This window comes from Scyliorhinus torazame, chromosome 2, assembly GCF_047496885.1.
Source record: "Scyliorhinus torazame isolate Kashiwa2021f chromosome 2, sScyTor2.1, whole genome shotgun sequence".
In the NCBI taxonomy this organism is placed as follows: Eukaryota; Metazoa; Chordata; class Chondrichthyes; order Carcharhiniformes; family Scyliorhinidae; genus Scyliorhinus; species Scyliorhinus torazame.
The window spans coordinates 81,339,480-81,361,490 of NC_092708.1; the positions used below are offsets into that span (position 1 = coordinate 81,339,480).

At 49.8% G+C, this 22,011-nt stretch overlaps 1 protein-coding gene across 3 annotated transcripts in view; it reads left to right on the top strand.

Annotated features, from left to right (window-relative positions):
- Positions 1 to 1,338: 1,338 nt before the first annotated feature.
- Positions 1,339 to 22,011, top strand: part of cfap221 (cilia and flagella associated protein 221) — a 287,241-nt gene continuing 266,568 nt past the window's right edge. For 2 of the 3 annotated variants that reach the window (XM_072473164.1, XM_072473166.1), the window contains exon 1: positions 1,339 to 1,517. The gene's annotated coding sequence lies outside the window, so the exon portion shown is untranslated. The remainder of the gene's footprint in view (positions 1,518 to 22,011) is intronic. The other variant, XM_072473165.1, reaches the window with a different exon arrangement.

Consider the following 22,011-nt stretch of genomic DNA (forward strand, 5'->3'; position numbering starts at 1 on the left):
CAAGGTCAGAGGCCTCGATGTACAGGAGGAACTTTTGTTTGAAGACTTTCCAGTTGCCGCCGAGGTTGCCGGAGATCCGGAGTTGCGAAGGAGGCTGGATCTTTTCCATGCCACTGGATGGCTGCTTGCTGGTCATTGCAGATGCACTCAAGGTAGGTTCGTTAGGATTAATAGCACTCTGGTACCATGATGTGTTAAGTAAGTTGGTTCAATGTAGTTTGCAACTGAATGCAGTGAAACTAGAAACAGGCTTCTGACACAGGAGATGGTCCAACACTGTTTTATTGAACTTCCTGCTTGCTGTACATCGTCTGCTATGAGTTGACACTCTAATCAATCTAACTGATAACCTCCTACTGGCTTGACCAGACTAACTCTCTACCTCATGGTGATAGTGCTCACTGGCTTGTGCACTCTTACTATCTCAGTAGCTGTGTCCTGTAGCGAGAGGGAGTGTCTTAATGCCCTGTGTGCTTTATAGTGGTGGTGTCCTATCTGGTGATTGGTTGTTGTGTGTTGTGTGTGTTTATTGGTTATCCTGTGTGTCAATCACTGCCTGTCTGCATCTCATTATATACATGAGTGGATATTATGACAGGTTGCACTGTGGGTAGTACTGTTGCTTCACAGCTCCAGGGTCCCAGGTTTGATTCCAGGCATGGGTAACTGTCTGTGTGGAGTCTGCACGTTCTCCCCATGTCTGTTTGGGTTTCTGCTTCGGTTTTCTCCCACAAGTCCCGAAAGACCTGCTGTTTGGTAATTTGGACATTCCAAATTCTCCCTCTGTGTACCCGAACAGGCGCCGGAATATGGCGACGAGGGGATTTTCACAGTAATTTCAATGCAAGCCTACTTGTGACAATAAAGGTTATTATTATAAAGACTATAAAAAATACAAGTTGGAGATTGAAATTGATGCAAACTAACCGAACAAAAACTGGCCAACATGGAGCAGTGTGCATAAGCTTCTGTGAGAAATAACTGAGCCTGCCCCAACCACTTTGTCAGAAAAGTTATTTCCCCATGCTGGACAATATATAATCGACCCTATCTTGGCGCTGGCCCACTGGTGGCATCACCAAAGGTTTAAATGCTCCATTTGCAAAGGTAATCAAACGAGTTTGCAGCATATTCCTCCCCATCTGTTCTTCCCCAAGGAATTCGGACCTCCTGCCCGGAGGGGTTTAAAAATGCGATAAATGTCCCGATGTCACAAATCTGAGTTTAAAATGCAATTGCTGTCGCTCTTTCTGCTCCTCAACCTTTACCCCCCCCCCCCGACAGCTCCGGAATATACCGAAGGCATCGATTTACAGAGCCGAGGAGGGAGCAGATTCCATTCTTTCCACAGTCCTGGCAGTTTGGACGGTAATAAAGGTTCAGGTGTCGCTGCCGGAACGCAGTCACTTGGACCGGAAGTCGCCGTTTGTTTGGGCGTCTGTGTCGCCATGGTGACTGGGCTGTCGGTGGAGGACGGAGGGGCCGGAGCCACTGGTGACCACGCCGCAGCTGGGTGGGTGAGTGAGTGAAGCCGGAGCCGCGATGTTGCAAAGAGCCGCCGGGGTTCGTTCCTGCTTTGCTGCTGTGTAACGAGACAGAGAGGATGCAGCTTTCACTCCCCCCCCCCCCCCCCACCCCCCACTTCATGCATTTTACTGTCCACAGCTAGACCTCACCCTCCATGCTGGCCGGGGGCTGGTGATTCCAGCAGTATTTGTTGAGGAAGGCTACACTCTCCCTCTCCCTTATGCCTCTGATTTTTTTTTGTCCCACGTTTGGTCCCACCAACCCCTTTCTCATCACCCAGAAAGACGGTCTTTCCTTCTCCCAAGCGCACCCCCTCACACACTTTCTCGCTCACACTCTGGTGGCATAAGTGTCAAGAAAGTGGAAAGCCGTTCGTGGGATCTGCACAGCCGAACTCCAGGTGGATTGAACCAAATCAACTAAATTAAACAAACTGAGGGACAAGTTAAAAGGAGGCAAGCCCCTTAAAGGGATACTACCTTAAAAACAAAACTAAAGAGCATATGAAACTTAAAACGTCAGACCAAAATGTGATTACAAGGGTCAATAAAGCACCACACCCTTTGGCGGCCACAGGGCACGGAAGTCCCACAGCCAAGCCCCATGCTCCCGTTCCTGCACCCCACACACACCAAGTGTTCAAATGGCATATCATTAGTACAAATTTACTCAGGTTGATGCACGATCAATTGCACAACGACAAGAGTGGAATACAACGGAGGCTTTATTGCTCGAAGATGTGTGGCCTCCCACAGCAGCTGGTGAAATGGCTACAGCATGGAGGACACACACATTTATACTCCGCCTACTGGGTGGAGCCAGCTGGCAGGGACTACCAACATTCCTGTAGTACAGGTCCTACCATACATCACCTAATAGAGGTGCAACAGTGGTTGACCACATCACCCCCTGTTAAAATTGAGTCCGGCGGGGGTGGTGGAGAACTATATACAACAAATGGGTTTTACATTTACAATCTTTGAGAGAAAAAAAATGTCTTTTGAAGTCCAGTGGACCAGTTGGAGGTTTAACCGGTCCGGGGCCTTGATGTGCCGCTGGGAGTGACGTAGTGGTGGCGGCAATGCCGATGCTGGTCTGATGTTTGGTGACTCCGGGAGCGTGCCGAAATCCTCTTCATCCTCGGGCGTGGGCAGGGGGAGGATGGATGGTTCTGGGGGGGTCGCTGCTGGGAGCTCCGGGGGAGGGGAGGGTGGCGCTGGGCAGGAGGGGTGTGTGTGTGTGGAACCTGCTGGTGCCAGGTCCCTGAGGGAGACAGTATCCTGGCGGCTGGTGGGGTACGCCACGTAGGCATACTGGGGGTTTGCATGGAGCAATTGCACCCTCTCCACCAACGGGTCTGCCTTGTGGAGTCGGACGTGCCCATGGAGCAGGACGGGTCCTGGAGCTGCGAGCCAAGTCGGGAGCGACACCCTGGATGTGGACTTCCTGGGGAAGGCAAAAAGACGTTCATGGGGTGTGTTGCTAGTGGCGGTGCACAGTAGTGACCGAATGGAGTGTAGTGCATTAGGGAGGACATCCTGCCAGTGAGAGGCCGGGAGATTCCTGGACCGTAGGGCCAGTTGTACGGCCCTCCATACCGTCCCGTTCTCCCTCTCCACCTGTCCGTTTCCCCGGGGGTTATAGCTTGTCGTCCTGCTGGAGGCGATACCCCTGCTGAGCAGGAACTGACATAGCTCATCACTCATAGAATTTCATAGAATTTACAGTGCAGAAGGAGGCCATTCGGCCCATCGAGTCTGCACCGGCTCTTGGAAAGAGCACTCTACCCAAGGTCCACACCGCCACTCTATCCCCATAACCCAGTAACCCCACCCAACACTAAGGGCAATTTTGGACACTAAGGGCAATTTATCATGGCCAATCCACCTAACCTGCACATCTTTGGACTGTGGGAGGAAACCGGAGCACCCGGAGGAAACACACGCACACACGGGGAGGATGTGCAGACTCCGCACAGACAGTGACCCAAGCCGGAATCGAACCTGGGACCCTGGAGCTGTGAAGCAATTGTGCTACACAATGCTACCGTGAATGAGGATCCCCTATCACTGTGGATGTAGGCGGGGAAGCCGAACAGAGTGAAGATTGTGTTGAGGGCTTTGATGACGGTGGCAGAAGTCATGTCGGGGCATGGGATGGCGAAGGGGAATCTGGAGTACTCATCGACCACACTGAGAAGATACGTGTTACGGTCGGTGGAGGGGAGGGGCCCTTTGAAATCCATGCTGAGGCGCTCAAAGGAGTGGGAGGCCTTGACCAGGCACGCACGGTCCGGCAGGTAGAAGTGGCTTGCACTCCGCGCAGACCTGGCAGTCCCTGGTGATTGTCTGTACTTCCTCGACGGAGTAGGGCAGATTGTGGGCCTTTATAAAATGGTAGAACCATGTGACTCCCATGTGACAAAGGATGTCGTGCAGGGCCCGGAGTCGGTCTACTTGTGCGCTGGCACATGTACCTCAGGATAGGGCGTCTGAGGGCTCGTTGAGCTTGTCGGGGCGATACAAAATCTCGTAATTGTAGGTGGAGAGCTCGATCCTCCACCTCAAGATCTTATCATTCTTGATCTTGCCCCGCTGTGTGTTATTGAACATGAAGGCTACCGACCGTTGGTCAGTGAGGAGAATGAATCTCCTGCCGGCCAGGTAATGCCTCCAATGCCGCACAGCTTCAACGATAGCTTGGGCCTCTTTTTTGACTGATGAGTGCCGAATTTCTGAGGCATGAAGGGTGCGGGAAAAGAATGCCATGGGTCTACCTGCCTGATTGAGGGTGGCGGCTAGGGCGACGTCTGATGCGTCGCTCTCTACTTGAAAGGGCAGCGTCTCGTCTACTGCGTGCATCCCGGCCTTGGCGATATCGACTCTGAAAGGGGCGAAGGCCTGTTGTGCCTCGGCTGTCAGGGGAAAATGGGTGGACTGTATGAGTGGGCGAGCCTTGTCCGCATTGTTTGGGACCCATTGGGCGTAGTATGAAAAGAACCCCAGACAGCATTTGAAGGCCTTGGAGCAGTGGGGAAGGGAGAGCTCCATGAGGGGGAGCATGCGGTCGGGATCGGGCCCCAGAACTCCGTTCTGGACCACATAGCCGAGGCTGGCTAAGCAGGTCGTGCTAAATACGCACTTCTCCTTGTTGTAGGTGAGGTTTAGGAGAGTGACGGTGTGGAGAAATTTGGCAAGGTTGGCATCGTGGTCCTGCTGATCATGGCCGCAGATGGTGATGTTGTCTAGGTATGGAAAGGGGCCCGCAAACCGTACCGGTCGACCATTCGGTCCATCTCCCTTTGGGAGACCGAGACCCTGTTGATGATGCCGAAAGGAACACTGAGGATGTGATTGAGGCGACCGTCTGCCTCGAAGGCAGTGTATGGACGGTCCGATTTACGAATGGGGAGCTGGTGGTAGGCGGATTTGAGGTCTACCATTGAGAAGACCCGGTACTGTGCAATCTGATTGACCATATCAGATATGCGTGGGAGGGGGTACACGTCGAGCTGTGTGTACCGATTGATGGTCTGGCTGTAGTCCACGACCATTCTGTATTTCTCCCCAGTTTTAACTACGACCACTTGGGCTCTCCAGGGGCTGTTGCTGGCCTCGATGATGCCTTCCCGAAGCAGCCGCTGGACCTCGGACCTGATGAAGGTCCTGTCCTGGGTGCTGTACCGTCCGCTCCTGGTGGCGACGGGTTTGCAATCCGAGGTCAGATTTGCGAAGAGGGGAGCTGGATCGACCTTTAGGGTCGCGAGGCCGCACACAGTAAGGGGTGGTAGGGGCCCGCCGAATTTCAGGGTTAGGCTCTTGAGCTTGCACTGGAAGTCCAGGCCAGGTAGTAGGGCAGTGCAGAGGTTAGGGAGGACGTAGAGGCGGAAACCGCTGAATTCTACGCCCTGGACCATGAGTGTGACCGTACAGTACCCCCGGATCGCCACGGAATGGGATCCGGAGGGCAGGGAGATTCTTTTGTTGGCGGGGTGTACCGCGAGGGAGCAACGCCTTATGGTATCTGGGTGTATGAAGCTTTCGGTGCTCCCGAAGTCCAGCAGGCAAGAGGTCACGTGTCCGTTGATTTTAACGCTGGTTGATGCGGTGGCCAGGTTGTGCGGACGAGACTGGTCGATGGTCACTGAGGCGAGTTGTGGTCACTCATCACTGGTGTCGGATGATGGGGAGCCCGGGGGGCACAGGTCCTGGAACGCTGGCGGTGCCCATGTGCCGTGGGGGAGACAAGATCGCGGCGCCTGAAGATCTTGAGGAGGACAAAATGGCGGTGCTCATGGGCCGCACGTGGTGGGGGTTGAACAAGATCGTGGCGTCGATGGGCCGCACGTGTTGCGCGGAGAGGAAGATGGCGGCGCCCACTGGCTGCGCTTGATCTGAGGGGGAGAAGATGGCGGCCGGCACCCACTGGCCGCGCATGGTCTGAGGGGGAGAAGATGGCAGAACCCATTGTCCGTAAACGAGGGGGGTGGGGGCGATAGCGGCGACTGCACGGGCCTGGCACACCGCAGCGAAGTGCCCCTTCTTACCGCAAGCCTTACAACGGGCAGTGCGGGCCAGGCAGCGTTGGCAGGGATGTTTCTGCTGGCCGCAAAAGTAACATCGGGGACCCCCCGGGTTCGCTGGCTGGCGCGTGGCGCAGGCGTCTCGGCTGGGTAAGGCCCCCGCTGGGGCGGCCGTCTGTGGGGTCCACGATGCGGAGGAGGGGTGGGCCGCGCAGCTGGGGTGTAGGCTTGAATGTTGAGCGAGGCGACCATCATAGAGAGCGCAAGCTTCTTTGTTTCTGCTAGGTCGAGCGTGGCCCCTTCCAACAGTTGCTGGCGTATGAGGTCCGACCCAATCCCCGTAACAAACGCGTCCCGCATAAGGAGGTTTGAATGTTCCGTGGCCGTAATGGCCTGACAGTCACAGTCCCGGACGAGTGGGATTAGGGCCCACCGGAAGCCTTCTATTGACTCACCAGGGAGTTGAGAGCGAGTGGCGAGTACGTGCCTGGCGAAGAGCGTATTCGTCTTCTGAGCGTAATTTTCTTTGAGAAGCGTCATGGCTTCGGCGTAGTTTGGCGCGTCCTGGATCAGCGGAAAGACTTTGGAGCTCAACCTTGAGTACAGAATCTGTATTTTCTGAGCCTCCGAGACAGGGCTGGGTGCCGAGTTGATGTACGCCTTGAAACAAGCTAGCCAGTGCTGAAAGTGCTTTTTGGCGTTGCTTGAATGCGGATCCAGCTGCAGGCGATCCAGCTTGATACGGAGGTCCATCTTTTGAAAATCTTAGAGCAATAAATTGATGCACGATCAATTTCACAAAGACGAGAGTTGAATACAACTGAGGCTTTATTGCTCGAAGATGTGTGGCCTCCCACAGCAGCTGGCAAAATGGCTGCAGCATGGAGGACACACACATTTACACTCCACCTAGTGGGCGGAGCCAGCAGGCAGGGACTACCAACGTACCTGTAGTACAGGTCCTACCATACATCACCTAATAGAGGTGCAACAGTGGTTTACCACACGGGTTAAGGAAGAACTCTGTTACTTAAGGTGTGGAGATGCCGGTGTTGGATGGGGTGGGTACAATAAGAAGTATTACAACACCAGGTTGAAGTCCAATAGGTTTGTTTGGAATCACTAGCTTTCGGAGTGCGGCTCCCTCATCGGGTGAGTCCTAATGAAGGAGCTGCGCTCTAAAAGCTAGTAATTCCAAACAAACCTGTTGGACTTTAACCTGTTGTTGTAAGACTTCTTTCTGTTATTTAAGAGGGGGCAGCATATCTGGACCTGCAGAAATGATAAGTCTCCTGGGCCGGATGGGATTTACCCCAGAATACTGAGGAAAGCAAGGGAGGAAATTGCTGGGGCCTTGACTGACATCTTTGTATCCTCATTGGCGATAGGTGCGATCCCAAAGGACTGGAGAATAGCTAATGTGGTACCGCTGCTTAAGAAAGGTGGCAGGGATAATCCTGGAAACTATAGGCCGGTGAGGTAAATTATTGGAGAGAATTCACAGGGGCAGGATTTATACCCATTTGGAAATAAATGAACTCATTGGCGATAGACAGCATGGCTTTGTGAAGGGGAGCACGTACCTCACTAACTTGATCAAGTTTTTTGACGAGGTGACAAAGATGATTGTGAGAGGGCGGTGGATATTATTTACATGAACTTCAGTAAAGCCTTTGACAAAGTGCCTCATGGCAGACTGGTACAAAAGGTGAAGTCACACGTGATCAGAGGTGAGGTGGCAAGATAGATACAGAACTGGCTCAGTCACAGAAGGCAAAGGGTAGCAGTAGAAATGTGTTTTCTGAATGGAAGGTTGTGACTAGTGGTGCTTCACAGGGATCTGTGCTGGGGCCTTTTTGTAGTATACAAAAATGATTTGGAGGCAAATGTAGCTGGTCTGATTAGTAAGTTCAAGGGCAGCACGGTAGCACAGTTGCTTCACAGTTCCAACGTCCCAGGTTTGATTCCCGGCTTGGGTCAATGTCTGTGCGGAGTCTGCACATTCTCCCCATGTCTGCGTGGGTTTCCTCCGGGTGCTTTGGTTTCCTCCCACAGTCCAAAGATGTACAGTTTAGGTGGATTGGCCATGATAAATTGCCCTTAGTGTCCTGGTTAGGCTGGGTTACTGGGGTGTGGGGATGAGGTGGAGGTGTGGGCTTGGGTGGGGTGCTCTTTCCGGGGGCTGGTGCAGACTCAATGGGCTGAGTGGCCTCCATCTGTACTGTAAATTCTATGATATGACACTATTGCTCTTTTTAATGAGTGGAATTCTATCCCACCAGCGTCACCAATAATGTTGCTAAATTAACTAGAAATGGCAGTTATTAATGATAATATTGCTTTTCAAAGTCGCCAGGTATCAAATGATACCACCACAAGGGTTTACCGGATATCAATCAAAGATCAAAGGACCAGTTAATCAGTTCAAGTTCAAAGATAGTTTATTTACACACAAGAATTACTTCGACATGCAACATAAAACACTACAAGTTAAACCACGAGCGGGATTCTCCGAACCCCCGCCGGGTCTCCCGGATGGGCCGAAGTCCCGTTGCTGGAATGCCTGTCCCGTCGGCGTGGATTAAACCACCTCTCGTACCGGCGGGACAAGGCGCGGGTGGGCTCTGGGGTCCTGGGGAGGGGCGCAGGGCGAACTGGCCCCGGGGGGTGCCCCCACGGTGGCCTGGCCCGCGATCGGGGCCCACCGATCCGCGGGCGGGCCTGTGCCATGGGAGCACTCTTTTCCTTCCGCCTTCGCCACGGTCTCCACCATGGCGGAGGCGGAAGAGACCCCCTCCACTGCGCATGCGCGGGGATGCCGTGAGCAGCCGCTGACGCTCCCGCGCATACGCCGCCCGGCAATGTCATTTCCGCGCCAGCTGGCGGGGCACCAAAGGCCTTTCCCGCCAGCTGGCGGGGCGGAAATCAGTCCGGCGTGGGCCTAGCCCCTCAAGGTTAGGGCTCGGCTGCTCAAGATGCGGAGGATTCCGCACCTTTGGGGCGGCGCGATGCCGGACTGATTTGCGCCGTTTTTGGCGCCGGTCGGCGGACATCGCGCCGATTACGGAGAATTTCGCCCCACATCTAACAACTACAATAACCTAGACTTAACTTCAGTGCATCCGGCTCTTTGCAGATGGACAAGGCCTTTGTTCGGATCTTGCGTGACTGGGTAGAAGAAGTGGCTTTGTTTCTGCTGGGCTCATCTGTCTGGTAGCGATCATTGGTCTTGAACTCGTCTGCTGGTTGTAATGGTTTTAGGTGTAGGCCGGGGCCAAGAGAGACCGAACACATGGCTGTGTCTCTTTTTATCCCTCTGGGATTTCGCGCTCTTTGGGGCGGTCCTTAGCTTTGGACCCAATAATTCGACAGGCTTCGATCACTGCCTTCGATTTTGGCCAATAAAGGGGCAGGTGCCTTGATGGGTGGGTGGGTCCTGAGCTGTCATTGACGTTGGCTGTTTGGGCTTTCTTAGCAAAGGGAGTGGCGCCGGTTAGTCTGCATCTGTACCGGTTAGCTGAGTACAGTCCTTTTGTTCTGGGGAAATGGGCCATTAGAATGCAAACGAGCGGGGGTTTTGATCGCGTCTAGCTATCTGGGTTGCAAATACACACACAAGCTCAGAGTGTGTCTGAGCGTGGGTTGATCATAATTCCCATGGTCCTTTGCAGGAGGCCATCTGAAATGGCTACAACACCAAGGTTGGTGGAGTGGCAGATAGTGTTGACGATTGTCAGAGGATACAGCAGGGCATAGATAGGTTGGAGACTTGGGCGGAGAAATGACAAATGGAGTTTAATCCAGACAAATGTGAGGTATGCATTTTGGTAGGTCTAATATAGAGGGGAAATATACAGTAAATGGCAAAACTCTTAGGAATATAGAAAGTCAGAGAGTTCTGGGCGTGCAGATCCACAGATCTTTGAAAGTGGTAACAAGTGGACAACGTAGTCAAGAAAGCATACGGCATGCTTGCCTTCATTGAACGGGGCATCGAGTATAAAAACTGGCAAGTCATGCCAAAGTTGTATAGAACCTTGGTAAGGCCACACTTGGAATATTGCGCACAATTCTGGTCACCACACTACCAGAAGGATGTGGAGGCTATGCAGAGGGCGCAGAGGAGATTTACCAGGATTTTTCCTGGTCTGGAGGGTGTTAGCTATGCGGAGAGGCTGAATAGACTCGGACTGTTTTCATTAAAACGACGGAGGTTGAGAGGTGACCTGATAGAGGTCTACAAGATTATGAGGGGCATCAATGGACTGGATAGCAGGCACTCTTTCCCAGGGTGGAGGGGTCAGTCACCAGGAGGCATAGGTTTAAAGTCCATGGGGCAAAGTTCAGAGGAGATGTGAGTTCAGAGGCGGTGTGTGAGACAGGTTTTTTACACAGAGGGTTCTGAGTGCCTGGAACGCGCGACCAGGGAAGGTTGTGGAAGCAGATACATTACCGGTGTTCAAAAGGCATCTCGACAAATCCGTGGATATGATGATGTGTAGAGGGATATGGCACTAGGAAGTGTAGAGGGTTTTGGCAAAGGGTGCTAGTGACCGAAACAGGAGGGCCAAATGGCCTGTTCTTGTGCTGTATTGTTCTTTGTTCTTTGAATACATATTGGTAAATCTATTCGCAGTTACAACGCCCATTTAATTATAAATGTGACTGTCAGCAAAAGTACCATGCGTTCTGTTTCAGGGTACAAAATGTGTTAACTTTGAGTTGTGATAAATTATAATTGTAGATTTATTATATTCGAATGTTGAACATTGAGCGCAGTGTATTAGTTTCGACGATTTGACAATATGTCAAGCAACCTTGACTAAATCAATCTTTAAGACATTGTGGGGGGAGAATGCCGGGAAATCACCTCAGCTTGGTTTTTATTCTGGGTTTGAGGATTTGGCAGCAAAAAGGCAGCAAAGAGGAACAGGCAAACACCTGGGAGAAGATTTATCTATAATTTTAATGGGATACTCCTGGGCTGAGTGTGCAGCAATAAATCTGAAGAATGAAGTAGGTGTACACGGTCCAATCTAGTGAGTCAACAACACCAGTAGCAGATGGAAATATTGTGACCAAGTCGAAAACTGGCACTACATGTTTTAGGTGGAACAAGAATGAGATCTCTTCAAACTCTGGGAGAAAATCAAATGGCAATGAATAAATTATCTTAATTTCTTTCAACCCTAATGATGCTGCAGTAACATTGAAATTACGTATACCTATTTACACTCCTTAAAAAGAATTTCAGTTGCTCTCTTGGTAAATATATTTTGTGAGCCTAGCAAGCCTTCCTGATTGCCCAATTTAGACTTGCTCCCTGGCAAGAAATAGGTGTTGCCATATTCAACCAACCCTCTGTGCAAAATGTACAGACATTTATAAACTTCTCAGTGGATACATTGGCATGCAACATTCAATGTACCATGACAAAGAATATGTATCTGATTTCAACTTTAAAAAAAAGTGAAAAACATCGAGACAGTGGGATGAATAAGATCACTCAATAAACAAACTGTATTCCAATTGATCATCCAAAGTAGAATTTCAGAGTGTTAGAATGGATGTGAGAAAATAAGACTTTCATAGCTAAAGTTGCAAATGTGACCCTCCTTCCTTGAGATACCAAGCCCTAAGAGGACGTTGGCGACCATGGACTGCTACTGGATTGGTCCATGATTATGCTTGGCAAAGTACTGCAGTGGTACCAGGAAACTTTTCAACTCTGACCACTTTACCATCTTACGTTCTTAGCATCAGGCATATTGGAAGGATTCACAGGCTGTCAATCTACCTGTTTGGCCAAATTATGAATGTACCTACTGTTGGAAAGGAATTGATTGCAGAATGGTGTCTTTAAAGACGTCTTCATAATACGGCATGGTAGCACAGTGGGTAGCACTATTGCTTCATAGCTTCAGGGTCCCAGGTTCGATTCCCGGTTTGGATTACTGTCTGTGTGGTGTCTGCACATTCTCCCTCTGTGTCTGCGTGGGTTTCCTCCGGGTGCTCCGGTTTCCTCCCCCAAGTCCCGAAAGACGTGCTGTTAGGTGAATTGGATATTCTGAATTCTCCCTCTGTGTACCTGAACAGGCGCCGGAATGTTGTGACGAGGGGATTTTCCCAGTAACTTTATTGCAGTGCCAATGTAAGCCTACTTGTGACAATAAAAATTATTACTATTATTATTAGTCTTCATAAGGTTAACATAAGGTTAACTGTAAGTTATGTTAACAAATAAATTATTTACACATGTATAGTAAAGGGTACAGGAGCTATCTCCGTGCTTAGGTCTTTTCATGTCTCTGATCAACATCTCGCTGACCTCTAGGTCTGGGACATGTGCCTTCTTACATCACTGTATGGGCAGTACTGTACTCAGTCCCACATAAACTCTGTATGTGCCAGACCCTTAACCTATCCTTCCCCCAAGACTTTACCCAATGTATTGGAGTTGCACGAGTTTACTTCATGTCTTACACTGTTATCAGTCTCATGCATTTACATTGTTGTTACCACATTATTGCTATTACTGTATTAACATTATTACAACATTCTTACTGCCCCATCTCTCTCCCTCAAGTCCTTGAATTTAAAGGCGGTCTGAAGGCCTTATAATCCTTCCATCTCTCGTTCGCTGCTCTGTTGGAGCGGTGGTAGGCTCTGTTGTTTCTGGTTCTTCCTCTTCGCTTTGAGGTTGGACTGCTTTTGGTTATGCTGTCATTCTTGTCTTCCATTCCTTGGAATTCCAACAATTTCATGTTGAACTGCACTTAGTTGGTTCGGCTGTTGCGTTGGTCAGTGGTTGCTGTTTTCTTCTGTGGTGGAGGAACATTGTGCACATCTCCATGTCGCGTCCTTTTCTTCTTTCTATATGCAGGCTCTCTCAATATCCTTTGTGGCTCAGGAAAAGTGTTCCTGTGGCAAGAAGAAGGTTTGGTTGCATGCTCACCTCTGTTTTTCCTTGTCGATGGTGGGAGACTATGACCATGTTCCAGCAGCACCTCTAGTCCTGGCCTGCTGGATGGAAGCTGCAGTGTTTGAGCAGTGGTTGCTGTGTTGACCAGCTTTACAATCTTTGTAGTTGGAGGCAGAGGCTTCTCGGACTATTGATCACTCATCTCTTGTACCAATTCTAATGGAGGTGGCATGATTTTCTTATGAACAGTAGAGTGATTTGAGCACTGGGGGTTTTCTGGGATCTGCAATGAGAATGGACAAACCTGTTCCACAAGAGAGGAGAGTTCAAAGCTGAAGTCCAAATCTGAATACCCTCTAGTATTTGGGACCATGCATTTCTGGTTAACTGACGAAAGTGGTTGTATGGATATCCTCTGCCATTTGGGGAAGATCCAAGGTTGTGCAGGCATCCCTATGCAGGAGACAGAAAGGCTGGTTATGGAAGATGCATATCAGTTCAAAGCTATGTTTCTGTGGTTCCAGATCATGCCGCTAACCAGGAGTCAGACTCCCATGCCCTATGAAGTGAAATGTCTCTTGTTCGAAGCCAGAGGTCTTTGGGCTATGATTCCTTGCCTGACAGGACTGTCGTGTTAGTACCAGAATCTAAGTTAAAATTTGTAAGATAGCCATTGACTCAAAGATACCTGCATTCCAGAATGAGAAACCACAATCCTTGACCTCACCCAAGAAGCTTGGCTATGTGTCTTCAGTGTTTTAGGCCTCAGCCTTGTGGATTACTTTGGGTATTCTGTGTGTTTCTGGAGTTTTTGACTTGCACAGATTGCCATAATGTTCCATCCTGTTACAGTGGAAGCATTGGGATGTACTTTCTTTTTATTCGTCCATGGGTGTGGGTGTCGCTGGCTGGGCCAGCATTTATTGCCCATCTCGGAGGGCATTTAAGAATCAACCACATTGCTGTGGGTCTGGAGTCGCATGTAGGCCAAACCAGGTAGGGAGGACAGAGAGATTTTCTTCCCTAAGGGACCTGAGTGAATCAAGTGGGATTTTATGACAATCAGAAAGGGTTTCATCGTCATCTTTAGACTTTTAATTCCAGATTTTTAAAAATTGAATTCAAATTTCACCATGGCGGGACTCATCCGGGTCACCTGGGTCTCTGGATTACGAGAAGAGAAAATGCTGGAAAATCTCAGCAGGTCTGGCAGCATCTGTAGGGAGAGAAAAGAGCTAATGTTTCGAGTCCAGATGACCCTTTGTCAAAGCTTTGCCGACTTCCTTATTTCCATGTGTTGCTCTGCAGAGGAACAAGGCATTCAAATTTAAAGTTAGGCTTGTCATTTTCTGAGCTGGGCAGTCACAATGTTCCCGAGAGATTTAAATACTTAATTATTTTGTCTTATGAATTCGGAGGCCACATGTTGGAACTCCGACTGGGGAAATCAGGTTTTAGCAATAGGCTTTCTTTCGATGACGCCTCTGACACTGAATCATGGCATGTGTTCTCAGGACTAGCTGCAGCCTGGAACTTTAAAAGATTTAGCTCAATCATGCAGGCTCTGTGGACTCTGCAGCTCTGAAGCCAGACTTCTAAGTGAGATTCAATGGAGTCCTCTTCTGCAGTATAAATCTCTGCCTTCAGCTTCCAAGCCTTTCGTCTGGAGCTTTTCTGGCAAATTTTCTCAGCAACTTCAGTTTCTGTTAGGAGCTTCTGTTAGGTCAGAACTTGCGTCAAATTATTTTCTTAGTCTTCCAGTATTTTGGCTTGTTTCAGCATTTTAGTGAGGTTGAGGATTTTTGATTCCCAGCTGTCACTATGTTGGGAGGTTGTTGGTTACAGAACGTTATCTCTTGAAGAAATCTTTTCAGTAGATTAACTGTAAGTCTTTATTAACAAGTAAAACTATTTACACATGTACAGCAATGGGTACAAACGAGGAGCTGTCTCCATGCTTAGGTCTTTTCATGTCTCTGCTCAACACTTTACTGCCCCTGGATTTGTGTCATGTGCCTTCTCAATTCACTGTGGGCAGTACTGTACTCATCCTACATTAACCCTGTATGTGCCAGACTCTGGCCACATTATGAATGTACATTCCATTGCCATCAAATCCTAAACTGAGACCTGTACCTGGAGCTTCTGGCTCAGAGGTAGGGCTGCTACCCACTGCCCAACAAGACCGTCCCGTGTTCATCGATATGTAAACCAAATTCCAGAAGTGGGCTATATACATCATGACATAAGTTGATGTTTAACAAACTCAGTTTGTTTATTGTGCTGGCAGTGAATTACAAATCGGTCTGTAAGAACATTCATTTCCCAGATCAGACCCCAACGGTGGCTACGATACTGGAGCGAAACCCCAATATTTTAGTTTATTTGTAAGACTGTGGAAAGAACGATTCACTCCAGGAGTGATTGCATGAAGAAATAGGGATTTGGATTTTAGAAACAAATCTTTATTAGGAATACAACATTAAATTCTTTAATTTCACACCCCAAAAAATAGCTTAAAATTACCCTTTAAACACGACTACTCAATTCCCCATTAAACAACAAGAAAATAAAAATACAGCTCTCAATCCACCTTAAAATCAGCATGGCATAGACTAATACTTGCCTTACAGAACAGATTTGGCTACTGTCAGAATCCCTTCAAGCTCTGGCTGAATATCTTCAAAAAGCTGGTTTACATGGTGTATTTCAGTTTCTTCCTTGTCCTTGGACAATACTTCTCTACTTTAAATGTTATTACTCTTTTTCCAACTATCCTACTGTGAGAGAATTGTGGACTCAGTGTCAGACAGATCGGACTTCAACTCCTCTCCAAAGCTTTTTCAAAATGTCTGTGCATCCCTTAGCGCCACCCAGCAATGATGTCATCTCTCCAAGCTGCAAACAACTCCACTCTCCCGGCTGAAAGCACAATAACTCCCCAAGAACTTTCCCCAGTCAAACCACAGTGCACTAGCCCAGACTGTAAACCACATTCCTCTGGTCAATTTCACCTCCTGGCTCTTAAAAGCTCCAAGGCCCTGCAAAACTAAATTATTTTTAAAAACATGACCACTGCAGTCTTACACACTATAACCCCACTCTTTTAACCCCTAAATTGCCCTGATATTTAGATGCCAATATTCCTAAAATACTCCATTTGTCATACTTTCTATGTGGCATGCTAGAGCTGTTTATGACACAGAAGGAGGCCATTCAGCCCATCAAGTTTGCGCCAGCTTTCTGTGGAGGAGTCGAGTCAGTCACATTCCCCTGCTCTATCGCTATCGCACTACAAGTTTATTTCCTTCAAATGCCCGTACAATTTCCTTTTGGAATAATTCATTATCTCTGCTTCCACCATGCTCACTATCACACAATGCGTAAAAAGTTTCTTCCACATATCCCCCAGTACAACCTATCATAATCTTGTACACCTCCTATTAAATCACTCTTCAATCTCTTTTGCTCCAAAGAGAACAACTCCAGCTTCTCCAACTTAACCATGGTCAGGTTGGAAATAAATTGTTGTGGAGGGGTGGGGATAAAAAGAGGGATGGTAGTTGGGCGATTGGGGGGGGGGAGAATTTGTGTTTGGGGGAAAGAGAGATCATGGTTGGGGAGGAGACATGACGTTGGGGCTGGAGAGATTGTGGTCAGGGAGTAAGAGGTAATCAGGTAATCATGGATGAGAAGTACGAGAGATGGTAGTTGAAGAGAAGATTATGGTTAAATTAGTTTACGGTCCTAGGGGACTGATTGAGCTTGGCAAGATATCGTGTTGGAGATAGAGAGCAGTGCAATGGTGTCAGACATTGCTGGAGCAGAGTGCACGTGGAGCAGAATGCACAGGAGTGATGGAAATCAGGCGTTGGAGATTATAGGAGTGTTGTGGTGGTAGGGGTAGAGATCGTGATGAGGGTATTATGGTCTGTGAGGGAAGAGATCATGGGAGGGTGAGCTGAAGAGGCTTCAACAGTGACAAAGGGACATAAGTAAAGGGATCAGTGAACACCACAGATCTTGCCATCAGCGCAACAACAATATGCTCAACAACATTATTCACATCCACCATGAGAGATGAGACTCTGCAGACATAGTGCACACTTGAACGATCATCTGAAGCTTCCAATGATCAAGCTTGACAGGATTTCAATGTCTAAACTATATTTACCAGCTTCATTGTATCCTGCTGCTGCCCCTCCACTCACCTCTCAGCTAGGAGAGCCCTGAGGGAATCCACATTAAATCGAGGGGTTGGTTTGGCACATCTCTTTGCTTCTCCGCTTCTTCCCTGGCTCCAATGGCACAGGCATCTCTGGAAGGAAATATGCAATAACTAGACAACTTGTTCAGGTTCGAAACGATTGCCACCTCTAATCAGTACCAAGGCTTGGAGACAGCAGAACTGATAATAATGTACACTCGCTTTAAAAGCCTGCAAATAGCTTAATTCCAAATTACCCTTCAAACTGTGAGCCAAGCCTGAATTTGCTGGGGCCCCTGAAACTCTCCCATGTCAGGGAGCCCTTTAAATTATTGATCATGACCTCATTTCAGGTCAGGGCAAATGACCTTGGAGGCAAGCCATCTCGTCCTGCAACACTGATTGGACGGGATGAAAGCCTCAAACCTGCCCCAGAAAGTAACAAGCCCAATCAGATGCGCTTTGAAGGTGGGTCCGGAAGTCAGAAGGCCACCAATTTCTGTGTGTGGAACCCGCTCTCAGTGCCCTGGCAGATTATTCAGTCCCAGGCGTTTATATCCAGCTTGAATAAAATGTTCATATTTTCCAAAACACCGAGCATTTGCATTTCAAAGTTGTTATTTTTAAAATTACATTCATATTTTCTGTTTCATTTTGCGCATGGCACTAAGACCACAGCCACTACAGCTGTCCAGTTGTACAGCTGGTTCAGGTTGATGCAAAAATACAACCCAACACTATTATGTCCCAGAGTAATAAATATACTAATTTATTATTAAAGCTGTTTTTTCTTACAGTTTTAAATAAAAGTATATGACCGTTCTTTTCTTTTAAAAATTATTTTTATTCAACATTTTTGTCAAAAACATAATTTTTGCATAACCGTGCACAACCATTAACATAACAAAATAAAATAAAAGTTATCCATATATACAAAGAAAAGAACAGTACAATGTAACGACCCCCCCCCCTCCCCCGGGATGCTGCTGCTGAACATTACTGCTCTCCTCGAAAGTAAAGGAACGGCTGCCACCTCCGAGAGAACCCAGCCATGGACCCTCTCAAGGCAAACTTTATTTTCTCGAGACTGAGAAAACCAGCCATGTCACTAACTCAGGTCTCTACACTCGGGGGCTTCGAGTCCCTCCACATTAAAAGGATCCGTTTACGGGCTACCAGGGAGGCAAAGGCCAGTATGTCAGCCTCTTTCGCTTCCTGAACTCCCGGATCATCTGACACACCAAAGATCGCTATCTCTGGACTCGGCACCACGCCCGTGTCCAAGATCTTGGTCAATGCCTTAACAAAACCCTGCCAGAATCCCTTAAGAGCCGGGCATGCCCAGAACATATGGGCATGGTCTGCAGGGCTTCCCGCACACCTCGCACACTTATCCTCAACACCAAAGAGCTTGCTCATCCTGGTTGCCGTCATGTGTGCCTGGTGGACCACCTTAAACTGGATTAAGCTAAGCCTGGCACATGATGAGGAGGAATTGACCCTGTTTAGGGCATCCGCCCGCAGGCCCGCATCTAGCTCCCCGCCGAGCTCCTCCTCACATTTGCCCTGAAGTTCCTCCACTGGGGCTTCCTCCGCCTCCTGCAGTTCTTGGTAGATGTCTGACACCTTCCCCTCCCCTACCCAGGTGCCGGAGACCACCCTATCCTGTATCCTGTGTGGGGGTAGCAGCGGAAGTGACACCACCTGTTTTTTCAGAAAGGCGCTTCCTGAACGGTATCTGAAAGCATTTCCAGGGGGCAAACTGAATTTCTCCTCCAGCACTTTCAGGCTGGGAAAGGTCCCGTCTATGAACAGGTCCCCCATCCTTTTAATGCCTGCCCTATGCCAGCTTTGAAACCCTCCATCTATCTTGCCCGGGACAAATCTGTGATTGTTGCGTATCGGGGTCCAGACTGAGGCTCCCTCAACCGCCCCCCCCCCCCGTGCCTTCTCCACTGACCCCAGATCTTTAATGCCACCACCACCACCGGACTGGAGGAGTAGCGGGCCGGCGAGAAAGGCAGAGGCGCCGTTACAAGTGCCCCTAGGCTGGTACCTTTGCATGAGGCCGCCTCTAACCGCTCCCACGCCGACCCCTCCCCCAATACCCATTTCAAAATCATGGCTATGATAGCCGCCCAATAGTAGCTGCAAAAGTTCGGCAGCAACAGCCCACCCCCTCCCCCACTGCGCTCTCGATACATACGAATCCCGAGATGATCTTGTTCACCCGCTTAAAGAAGAACTTAGGGATGAAGATAGGAAGGCATTGGAAGATGAACAGGAATCTGGGGTCTGCACCCTTCTCGCTAAAGATAGCGGGAGCATGTCCCACCTTTTGAAGTCCCCCTCCATCTGCTCTACCAGCCGGGATAGATTAAGCTTGTGGAGGGCATCCCACTTTCGAGCCACCTGTATCCCTAGGTACTGAAAGCTCTTCTCGACCATCTTCAGCGGAAGCTCTCCCAGTCGCTTTTCCTGTCCCTTAGCTTGGATCACAAACATCTCGCTTTTCTTCTCGTTTAGCTTGGACCCCAAGAAATTACCAAAGTCCCTTGGAATCTGCATGACCTCCCCCATCCCCTCTAATGGGTCCGAGATGTACAGGAGCAGATCATCCGCGTAAAGCGAGACCCAATGCTCCCCCCCCCCCGAACCAGCCCCTGCCAGTCCCTTGACATCCGCAGCGCTACAGCCAGCGGCTCTATCGCAAGGGCGAATAGTAACGGGGAGAGGGGGCACCCCTACCTCGTCTCCCAGTGGAGCCTAAAGTATTCCGACCTCACCCTGTTCATGCACACACTTGCCACGGGGGCCTGGTAGAGTAGCTGGACCCAACCTATGAACCCCTCACAAAACCCAAACCTTCTTAGCGCCTCCCACAAGTATTCCCATTCCACCCGGCCAAAGGCTTTCTCTGCGTCCATCACCATCACTACTTCTACCTCCCCTCCCTCTGAGGGCATCATGATGATGTTTAGGAGCCCCCGTACATTAGACTTCAATTGCCTGCCCTTGACGAAGCCTGTCTGATCCTCCCCAGGGACACAGTCCTCAATCTTGGCCAACAGTTTGGCGTCTATGTTCAGGAGCGAAATCGGTCGATAAGATCCACACTGTAGCGGGTCTTTCCCTCGTTTGAGGATGAGTGAAATCGAAGCCTGTGACATTGTTGGGGGAGGGTCCCTCTCTCTTTGGCCTCATTAAAGGTCCTTAGTAGGAGTGGGCACGGCAGTTCCGAAAATTCCTTGTAGAATTCTACAGGGTAGCCATCCGGCCCTGGAGCCTTGCCCGATTGCATGTTTCCTAGCCCCTTTACCGTCTCCTCCAGCTCTATCAGTGCCCCCAGTCCCTCCACCCGATCTTCTTCCACCTTTGGAAACCTCAGTTGGTCCATGAATTGCTTCATCCCCTCCCCTCCCGGCGGGGGCTCTGATTCATACAATTTACCGTAGAACGCCCTAAAAACTTTGTTCAGCCCCTCTGGGTCTATGACCGTGTTGCCCTCCTTATCCCGTATTTCCCCAATTTCCTTGGCCGCTTCCCTCTTGCGAAGTTGGTGCGTCAGCATTCTACTCGCTTTCTCCCCGTACTTGTAGACAGCCCCTTTGGCCTTCCTCAGCTGTGCTACCACCTTCCCCGTGGTCAGCAGGACGAATTCCGCCTGCAGCCTCCGGCGCTCTTTCAGTAGCCCCGTCACGGGGGTCTCCGCGTAACTCCTGTCTACTCTGAGTATCTCCTCAACGAGCCTTTCTCTTTCCGCTCTTTCTTCTCTCTGTGGGATCTGATAGAGATCAACTCCCCTCTGATAACTGCCTTCAGGGCCTCCCACACCGTGGACGCCGCTACCTCCCCCGTATCATTAGTTTCCAGGTAGTTTTTAATGTTCCTCCTTATCCGCCCACAAACCTCGTCGTCTGTCAGCAGCCCCACATTTAGCCTCCATAGTGGGGGCTGACCTCTCTCCACCCCAAGACGCAAATCCTCCCAGTGTGGAGCATGATCGGAGACTGCAATGGCCGAATATTCTGTCCCCTCCACCCTGTGGATTAGCGCCCTGCTCATCACAAAGAAATCTATACGGGAGTAAATCTTATGGACATGGGAAAAGAAAGAGAACTCCTTCGCCCTCGGTCGGGTGAATCTCCACGGGTCTATGCCCCCCCCACCTCTTCCATGAATCCCCTCAGTTCTTCAGCCACCGTTGGTCACTTCCCCGACCTGGGGTTTGACAGGTCCAATACAGGGTCTATGACTGTGTTGAAATCACCCCCATAATCAGATTGTGTGAGTCTAAGTCCGGAATTTTACCCAACTGGTCCACAGCCTCGCCGGATGCAACAGCCCGAACTTCACCCCTTTGCTGTGAAGGGCCGCCTTAGCCCAGTTGAATCCAGCACGCCTCTTAGCCAGTTCTGCTCCCAGGTCCTGGTAGATGCGGATTACGCTGTTCTCCCACCTGCTGCTCCGCTCCTTTTTAGCCCATCGCAGGATTCGTTCCTTGTCCGAGAAGCGGTGGAACCGTACCACCATGGCCCTCAGCGGTTTTGGGCTTCCTTGCAAGGGGTCTGTGCGCCCCATCCAGTTCCAGAGGCCGAGGGAATGCTCCTGACCCCATCAGGGTCCCCAGTAACGTGGTCGCGAATGCGCTCGCGTTCGTCCCCTCCGCACCTCAGGTAGGCTCAGAATGCGCAGGTTTTGCCTCCTGGACCTGTTTTCAAGGTCTTCCAGCCTCTCCTGCCACCTCTTATGTAGGGCATCGTGCGCCTCCACCCTGACGGCCAGGCCCAGTATCTCCTCCTCATTATCCGAGACCTTTTTCTCAATCTCCTT